This window comes from Ranitomeya variabilis, chromosome 2 (assembly GCF_051348905.1).
Source record: "Ranitomeya variabilis isolate aRanVar5 chromosome 2, aRanVar5.hap1, whole genome shotgun sequence".
Lineage (NCBI taxonomy): Eukaryota > Metazoa > Chordata > Amphibia > Anura > Dendrobatidae > Ranitomeya > Ranitomeya variabilis.
The window spans coordinates 626,442,732-626,452,727 of record NC_135233.1 but is presented as its reverse complement, the minus strand read 5'-3'; the positions used below and the strand labels follow the sequence as shown (position 1 = coordinate 626,452,727).

The window sequence follows — 9,996 nt, the reverse complement described above, 5'->3', positions numbered from 1 at the left end:
GTCAGTCCAGAGCCACCGAAGGCCGGTAGCTTCCCCAACACCGATCATCCAGATCCACAGTCTCTCAGGTGCTCCAAGAAGACTCCACTCACAGGAGCTTCTAACACAGACTGTCCAGGACCATGATCACACTGTGTTCTTCAGAACGTCCATCCCACCTGGGACCGTCCACCACAGAGGCATGTGGCCTGTCTGGGTGCTATTCAGGACCTAGTCCCACACCACAGGCCACCAGGTCCAAACCATGTGCTTTCCAGGAAGTCTCCTCCCAGGTCTTCCTACACAGGCTTCCAGGACCTTGCACTTGGACCATTCAGATCCAAACACTGGAACCACACAGGAACCACACAGAAGACCATGTGACCTACACCCTGGTCACGTTATGTACCTGTAACCACACCCACAGTAATGGATCACATGGGCTGGTCACGTGATCCTGACATCACTGCAGGTCGATCCTCACGGCCTCAATACGACTCCGTGCACATACCGGGGAGACCATGCAGCGCCCCCTACCTGTTACAGGGGTCACTGCATCACAATACTTATATACACAGAAAAAATAAAGTACGGTCTGTGTAATTTTTTACATATCCACTAGATGGTGCTAACACATTATTTATATAGGTAGCCAATTTAGAAAAATAAAGCTTGAAATGCCAGGACCGGCATACACTTTAACGAATATCTAATGATTCAGTTGTTCCCTTTACATCTATCCTTATACACTGACCGTACCTAATTTACATCTTATCCATTGTTTCCGTATTCTGCCTGTAATAAATTGTTGCCTGTATTCCCAGGTGCTGCATCTCCTGGAACGTGTGGATTTGCCAGAGCTGCTGATTCAATTAGCAACATTGGCTATTTTGGAGACTCTGGATGACCTGAAAAGTCAGGTAATGCCATGTACAAGCTCTCGTCTCCTTCTCTATGTATCTATGATATTTTTGGGTGAGTGACCAGATGTCTCCTGATTGTAGGCAACTTTGAGGACTCGTATCTTCAAGCATCACCTGGATTTCGGACACAACCGCCAGTCGTACAACGCTGTCGCGCATATTCCCGATCACAGCAGGTGAGATGGAGGTCCGATTACTCGTGGTGTGGGGTGCAGGGCCGACAGCTCGTGGTGTGGGGTGCAGGGCTGACAGGGCGCAGTGTGGGGTGCAGGGCCGACAGCTCGTGGTGTGGGGTGCAGGGCTGACAGGGCGCAGTGTGGGGTGCAGGGCCGACAGCTAGTGGTGTGGGGTACAGTGCCAACAGCTCGTGGTGTGGGGTGCAGGGCTGACAGGGCGCAGTGTGGGGTGCAGGGCCGACAGCTAGTGGTGTGGGGTACAGTGCCAACAGCTCGTGGTGTGGGGTGCAGGGCTGACAGGGCGCAGTGTGGGGTGCAGGGCCGACAGCTAGTGGTGTGGGGTACAGTGCCAACAGCTCGTGGTGTGGGGTGCAGGGCTGACAGGGCGCAGTGTGGGGTGCAGGGCCGACAGCTAGTGGTGTGGGGTACAGTGCCAACAGCTCGTGGTGTGGGGTGCAGGGCTGACAGGGCGCAGTGTGGGGTGCAGGGCTGACAGCTCATGGAGTGGGGTACAGGGCTGACAGCTCGTGGTGTGGGGTACAGTGCCGACAGCTCATGGTGTGGGGTGCAGGGCCGACAGCTCGTGGTGTGGGGTGCAGGGCCGACAGCTCGTGCTGTGGGGTGCAGGGCTGACAGCTAGTGGTGTGGGGTACAGGGCTGACAGCTCGTAGTGTGGGGTGCAGGGCTGACAGCTCATGGAGTGGGGTACAGGGCTGACAGCTCGTGGAGTGGGGTACAATGCTGACAGCTCGTGGTGTGGGGTACAGGGCTGACAGCTCGTGGAGTGGGGTACAATGCTGACAGCTCATGGAGTGGGGTGCAGGGCTGACAGCTCGTGGAGTGGGGTACAATGCTGACAGCTCATGGAGTGGGGTGCAGGGCTGACAGCTCGTGGAGTGGGGTACAATGCTGACAGCTCATGGAGTGGGGTGCAGGGCTGACAGCTCGTGGAGTGGGGTACAATGCTGACAGCTCGTGGTGTGGGGTGCAGGGACCAATGTTATTCAATAGGGGACATCTCATTTGCGAGATTATTCTCATCCTAAATAGGACTGATAAAAAAAAATCGCACCATGCGAGTGCTCTCCAATTTTTTTTTTTTTACGCATCGGTGTCCTTAGAAAAGCCGGTAATTCATGTGCAGTGTACAGTAAAATCACACTGACAGGTTAGAATAGAATAGATATCTATAAACATAGAATAGGTATATATATACAGTATATAATATCTCTTAGTATTTCATAGATAGCAGAAAAGCTGGTAATTCAATTACCGGCTTGTGCATAATCATTACAGAAGCTGACAGGATATGAGACATGGTTTACATACAGTGAACCATTGCATATCCGTTAGATTTTTATATGTCCCTCACTAATAGTGTTAGTAGTGTGTGTGTGTGTGTGTGTGTGTGAAAAATTTTGGAGCTGTAGGTGTTAAATTAAAGGATTAATACACACAACAGTATCATGAATCTGCCTGTTGTGTTCCTTGGTCTTCATATTGCTCTCTGTGCTTCAAACAGAACCCTGAGACTATCACAGAGCAGGTGCATTTATATGGAGACTTGATTACACACAGGTGGATTATATTTATCATCATTAGGCATTTAGGGCAACATTGGATCATTCGGAGATCCACAATGAACTTCTGGAGTGAGTTTGCTGCACTGAAAGTAAAGGGGCCGAATAATATGGCACGCCCCACTTTTCAGTTTTTGAATTTCCACAAAAATTTTAAATAACCAATAAATTTCGTTCAACTTCACAATTGTGTTCCACTTGTTTATTCTTCACAAAAAACTTACATTCGGTATCTTTATGTTTGAAGCATGATATGTGGGAAAAGGTTGAAAAGTTCCAGGGGGCCGAATACTTTCGCAAGGCAATATATATATAAATATAAATATATATATATATATATATATATATATATATATATATATATATATATATACTAGATGGTGGCCCGATTCTAACGCATCGGGTATTCTAGAATATGTATGTCCACGTAGTATATTGCCCAGCCCACGTAGTATATTGCCCAGTGACGTACTATACAGCACAGTGCCACAAAGTATATTGCCCAGTTACATAGTATATTGCCCAGTGACGTAGTATACAGCACAGAGCCACGTAGTATATTGCACAGCCCACGTAGTATATTGCACAGCCACGTAGTATATTGCCCACTGAGGTAGTATATTGGCCAGTTACGTAGTATATTGCCCAGTGACATAGTATATTGCCCAGTGACGTAGTATATTGCCCAGTGACGTAGTATATTGCCCAGTGACGTAGTATACAGCACAGAGCCACGTAGTATATTGCCCAGCTACGTAGTATATTGTCCAACCATGTATGACACAGGTTAAAAAAATAAACATATACTCACCTTCCGCAGGCGCGTTGTAGCTGTCGCCTGTGTGGGGTGCAGGCGGCAGCATCCGGTCCCAGGGTGTGATGACGTCGCGGTCACGTGATGTCGCGGTCACGTGACCATGACGTCACGGCAGGTCCTTGTCGCGCAGGACCTGTGATGACGTCGCGGTCACATGACCGTGTTGCGGTCACATGACCGTGACGTCACGGCAGGTCCTTTCCGCGCAGGACTTGTGATGACGCATTCCTTTCATTAACTGCTCAAACAGATCTGAGTAGTGAGGTCTCGGTAGCATAACTTTTCCTTTTTGGCAGCATTGAGTAAACTGATTGTCAGATGGTTTTTCATCAATGAAATTCAGTGAGTCGCATTTAGAGCAAACTGCATTCATATTCCCACAGTAGTGTTCATGAATTGTACTTTCATTGTCTGTTACGTAATGTGCAAGTTGTTGAATATTGTCCTGGTCGTGCCTTAGTTGGTAGAGCATTCGTTTTTTATGAATTTGGCGATCATGTTGTTCCTGTCGTACAACAGTTTGTTGTGGTGTCTCCGGTTGGCGACGGTGTCTGTGAGATTCCGCATCCTGGGCTTGTCTAGCAGCTGTTTGTTGTGGTGTCTCCTGTTGGCGACGTTGTCTGTGAGATTCCACATCCTGGGCTTGTCTGGCGGCAGTTTGTTGTGGTGTCTCCTGTTCCCGATGTTGTCGTTTTCTTGCTGCTGCTTTTCTGTCATCCTCATTGGCGTATTTTTGTTTACGACCCATTCTAAGATAGAAACACAGGGAGATGCCGCCCATACAGGGAGACGCAAGCACACACCCTATACAATGGCGGCACTTGACAGCAGTGGAGGACAATGATGATTCCAGAATTCGCGGCAGACTGTGCTCGTCGCTGATTGGTCGAGGCCGCCAGGCCTTGACCAGAGATGCGGGATTTCCAGGACAGACAGACAATTAAACCCTTAGACAATTATATATGTAGATATACAGTCATGGCCAAAAGTATTCACACCCCTGCAATTCTGTCATATAATACTCAGTTTCTTTCTGAAAATGATTGCGAACACAAATTCTTTGGTATTATTATCTTCATTTAATTTGTCTTCAATGAAAAAAACACAAAAGAGAATGAAGCAAAAAGCAAAACATAATGCAAAGTTTAAACAGATGCAGCACTCACCCGAATGTTGCAGAAATCAGTGTTTTTTATTCGCTTTATGCGGCATTAGACATTTGCGGACAGGCAGCAGGAGACAGAGAGGGGTGCGGGAAAAAGAAAGTGGACGACGGCCGTTGCACGCGGATGCGCTTCTACGGGTCCAGGTACCATCAGAGTTTCTTACAATGCTCTGCTGGAATTTTAGACAATTCTTCTTTGGCAAACTGCTCCAGGTGCCTGGTATTTGAAGGGTGCCTTCTCCAACATGCCATTTTTAGATCTCTCCACAGGTGTTCTATGGGATTCAGGTCTGGACTCATTGCTGGCCACCTTAGAAGTCTCCAGTGCTTTCTCTCAAACCATTTTCTAGTGTTTTTTGAAGTGTGTTTCAGGTAAGTTTTGGCAAACTCCAGCCTGGCTTTTTTATGTCTCGGGGTAAGAAGTGGGGTCTTCCTGGGTCTCCTACCATACAGTCCCTTTTCATTCAGACGTCAACGGATAGTACGGGTTGACACTGTTGCACCCTCAAACTGCAGGGCAGCTTGAACTTGTTTGGATGTTAGTCGAGGTTCTTTATCCAACATCCGCACAATCTTGCATTGAAATCTCTTGTCAATTTTTCTTTTCCGTCCACATCTAGGGAGGTTAGCCACAGTGCCATGGGTTTTAAACTTCTTGATGACACTGCGCATGGTAGACACAGGAACATTCAGGTCTTTGGAGATTTACTTGTAGTCTTGAGATTGCTCATGCTTCCTCACAATTTGGTTTCTCAAGTCCTCAGACAGTTCTTTGGTCTTCTTTCTTTTCTCCATGCTCAATGTGGTACACACAAGGACACAGGACAGAGGTTGAGTTAACTTTAATCCATGTCAACTGGCTGCAAGTGTGATTTAGTTATTGCCAACACATGTTAGGTGACACAGGTAAGTTACAGGTGCTGTCAATTACACAAATTAGAGAAGCATCACATGATTTTTCGAACAGTGCCAATACTTTTGTCCACCCCACTTCTTACCCCGAGACATAAAAAAGCCAGGCTGGAGTTTGCCAAAACTTACCTGAAACAGCCTAAAACGTTTTGGAAGAATGTCCTCTGGTCAGATGAGACAAAAGTAGAGCTTTTTGGGCAAAGGCATCAACATAGAGTTTACAGGAGAAAAAAAAGAGGCATTCAAAGAAAAGAACACGGTCCCTACAGTCAAACATGGCGGAGGTTCCCTGATGTTTTGCGGTTGCTTTGCTGCCTCTGGCACTGGACTGCTTGACCGTGTGCATGGCATTATGAAGTCTGAAGACTACCAACAAATTTTGCAGCATAATGTAGGGCCCAGTGTGAGAAAGTTGTTTCTCCCTCAGAGGTCATGGGTCTTCCAGCAGGACAATGACCCAAAACACACTTCAAAAAACACTAGAAAATGGTTTGGGAGAAAGCACTGGAGACTTCTAAGGTGGCCAGCAATGATTCCAGACCTGAATCCCATAGAACACCTGTGGAGAGATCTAAAAATGGCATGTTGGAGAAGGCACCCTTCAAATACCAGGGACCTGAAGCAGTTTGCCAAAGAATTGTCTAAAATTCCAGCAGAGCATTGTAAGAAACTCTGATGGTACCTGGACCCGTAGAAGCGCATCCGCGTGCAACGGCCGTCGTCCACTTTCTTCTCCTCGCACCCCTCTCTGTCTCCTGCTGCCTGTCCGCAAATGTCTAATGCCGCATAAAGCGAATAAAAGACACTGATTTCTGCAACATTCGGGTGAGTGCTGCTGTTGTGAATTCCATTTCTCGGACTCCCTCCTGTGGTCATGAATGGTACTTTGGTTAGTTCTGCTCTTGGACTCCCTCTGGTGGCTTTGAGCGGAACTGCTGGTCTCTAAGGTTTGCTTTCTCAGCTGCCCTCGTTTATTGTTTTGCTTGTTTCCCTATTTAACTCTACTCAGATCGTTACTTCATGCCAGCTGTCAATGTTTCAGTATTGGTTCAGATCTCTCTTGGACTTCTCTGAGGACCTGTCTACTCCAGCAGAAGCTAAGTTCCTGCTAGCTCATTTGTTGTTACTGCAGCCTGAATATATTTCTTAGTACTGCTAAATTCTAGTCCAGCTTGCTATCATATTTCCTTGCTAGCTGGAAGCTCTGAGGGTGCAGTGTTGCACCTCCACACCGTGAGTCGGTGTGGGGGTCCTTTTGCATACTCTGCGTGGTTTTTTGTAGTTTTTTGTGCTGACCGCATAGTTTCCTTTTCTTTCCTCTGACTATTTAGTGAAGTCTGGCCTCCTTTGCTAAAACCTGTTTCATTCCTGTGTTTGTGACTTTCCTCTTAACTCACAGTCAATATATGTGGGGGGCTGCCTTTGGGGAATTTCTCTGAGGCAAGGTTAGGCTTCTATTTCTATCTTTAGGGGTAGTTAGCTCTTAGGCTGTGAAGAGGCGTCTAGGGAGAATTAGGTACGCTCCACGGCTATTTCTAGTGTGTGTGATAGGAGTAGGGTTTGCGGTCAGCAGAGTTCCCACTTTCCCAGAGCTTGTTCCGATTACTAGTTTACTCATCAGGTCATTCCGGGTGCTCCTAACCACCAGGTCCATAACATGCTGCATCTGTTTAAACTTTGCATTATGTTTTGCTTTTCGCTTCATTCTCTTTTGTGTTTTTTTCATTGAAGACAAATTAAATGAAGATAATAATACCAAAGAATTTGTGTTCGCAATCATTTTCGGAAAGAAACTGAGTATTATATGACAGAATTGCAGGGGTGTGAATACTTTTGGCCATGACTGTATATATATACATATGTGTTTTGATAAATATTTAGTATTAAAATGATGTGTAAATGACAGAGAACGCTGTATGTAAAAGCTCATGTTCAAATCTCATTGCATACGGATGTTGCGATAAAAAAAAATCGCATTGACCTCGCATGTTTTTCTTTTTTTCTGTCCGGAAATCGGACCTTTTTTTTTTTTTTTATCGCAAATGGGTATGAAGCCTAAGGATGAGAACCGGCAAAGCCAAAGCTTGTCCTCCGCATGCGCCTGGACTCCCTGACCGTTTATGGTGAGAATTCACATCACATGACCGTCGTGACTAATGGTGATGTCATTCATGGTGACGTAATGCCACACTCAGAAACTGTGAGGGATTAGAGCCATGGCAGCCGGGCTCAGACCATGTGTGCACCATTAATGTCTTCCTCCATTTCCTTTACAGCTGCGGGAGAAGCTCAGTGACAAACTGAACTACTACTTTCAGAAGTTGGGAGACTCCACGTCGCATCTGCTCCGTTGGAGAAGCGAGCGCCGCTATGTGCTCCATGGTTTTCCCCTTTATACCTGTATTTAGTTATTTTTGTATAATAAAATGTTATATTTTCTATGTTTTTGCGATACTGAGTTGCTGGTTTCTCGGTAATGGGCCGTGTCCTCAGCGTTAGATAATTTACATCAAGTTTATGGCTTATATTAATTAAACCGCTAGCAGACTCCGCCCCTCCCGCTAAGCCCTTTCCACTTTTTAGAACTGTGTCATAAAGGTGGGCCCAGCTGGCCGAGCGTAAGTAATGGCTCTTTGTAGCTGCTTGCAAGCAGTGAATTGAAACATCCCCGTTCTTGCATTTTCACAACTGCCACGATATAAACACGAGCGGCTCGTGGTCCTCATCCTCACGGGTCTCTTGTATACAGATGTCATCGGTACGGCCGACGATGTGGTGCTGATCTGCTGCAGCAGCGTTGAAGGCGCTGCCATGGTGGGCATGAGCTTTCATCCCTTGAACTGTTCCCTTTTTAAAGGGGTTGTCCATGACTGTGACATTGATGGTCTCTCATTAGAGTATGTCATCTGTGTGTGATCTGTGGGGGAGCGACACCAGCACCTCCGCCTTTTAAGTTGTTGGATGGAACTTGTCAGTCCCTGCGCTGCACAGCTCCGCCAACAGACGTGATGTACCCGACCTTGGAAACAGCTCCGGTGACGCCGCTGTGTTGTGGGTGGCGGTGACTGAGCAGCTCCGGCTGACACCAGGGAAGAGCTAACAGCCAAGATGGCGGGTGTAACCAGTGGTAAAGACGGGCTATCAATATTAACCCCTTATTGACCAAGGCAATTTTTACATTTCTGACCACTGTCCCTTTATGAGGTTATAACTCTGGAACGCTTCAACGGATCTTGGCGATTCTGACATTGTTTTCTCGTGACATTGTACTTCATGATAGTGGTAAAATTCATTTGATATTACCTGCTTTTATTTGTGAAAAAAATGGAAATTTGGCGAAAAGTTTCAAAATGTCGCCATTTTCCAAGTTTGAATTTTTATTCCCTCAAATCACAGAGATATGTCACCCAAAATACTTAATAAGTAACATTTCCCACAAGTCTACTTTACATCAGAACAATTTTGGAAACAATTTTTTTTTTGTTAGGGAGTTATAAGGGTTAAAAGTTGACCAGCAATTTCTCATTTTTACAACAAAATTTACAAAACCATTTTTGTTAGGGACCACCTCATATTTGAAGTCACATTTAGGAGTCTATATAGCAAAAAATACCCAAAAGTGACACCATTCTAAAAACTGCACCCCTCAAGCTGATCAAAACCACATTCAAGAAGTTTATTAACCCTTCAGGTGCTTCATGAGAGCTAAAGCAATGTTGAAGGAAAAAATGAAAATTTAACTTTTTAGTCATGAAAACGATCTTTTAGCAACAATTTTTTTATTTTCCCAAAGGTAACAGGAGAAACTGGACTGCAAAAGTTGTGTCCAATTTGTCCTGAGTATGCAGATACCCCATATGTGGGGGGGAACCACTGTTTGGGCGCATGGCAGGGCTCGGAATGGAAGGAGCGCTATTTGATTTTTTTAAACCTAAAATTGGCTGGAATTGCGATTGGATGCCATGTTGCGTTTGACGAGCCCCTGATGTGCCTAAACAGTGGAAACCCCCCACAAGTGACCCCATTTTGGAAACTAGTCCCCTTAAGGAACTTATCTAGATGTGTGATGAGCACTTTGAACCCCCAGGGGCTTCACAGAAGTTTATAACGCCTGGGCGTGAAAATAAAAAATCATATTTTTTCCACAAACATGATCGTTTAGTCCCCAATTTTTTATTTTCACAAGGGTAACAGAAGAAATTGGACCGCAAAAGTTGTTGTCCAATTTGTCCCGAGTACGCTGGTACCCCATATGTGGGAGAAAACTACTGTTTGGGCACACGTCAGGGCTCGGAAGTGAACTAGTGACGTTATGAAATGCAGGCTTTGATGGAATGTTCTTCGGCCGTCATGTTCCGTTTGACAAGCCCCTGATGTGCCTAAGCAGTGGAAACCCCCCACAAGTTACCCCATTTTGGAAACTAGACCCCCTAAGGAACTTGTC

The 9,996-nt window shown here is 45.9% G+C and overlaps 1 long non-coding RNA gene across 1 annotated transcript; it reads left to right on the top strand.

The window, feature by feature from the left end:
- The first annotated feature begins 832 nt into the window (after nucleotides 1-832).
- LOC143807462 (uncharacterized) lies at nucleotides 833-7,953 on the top strand. Its single transcript, XR_013221735.1, has 3 exons — nucleotides 833-899; nucleotides 984-1,078; nucleotides 7,829-7,953. It is a non-coding gene; the product is annotated as an uncharacterized LOC143807462 (long non-coding RNA).
- The last annotated feature ends 2,043 nt before the right edge of the window (nucleotides 7,954-9,996 follow it).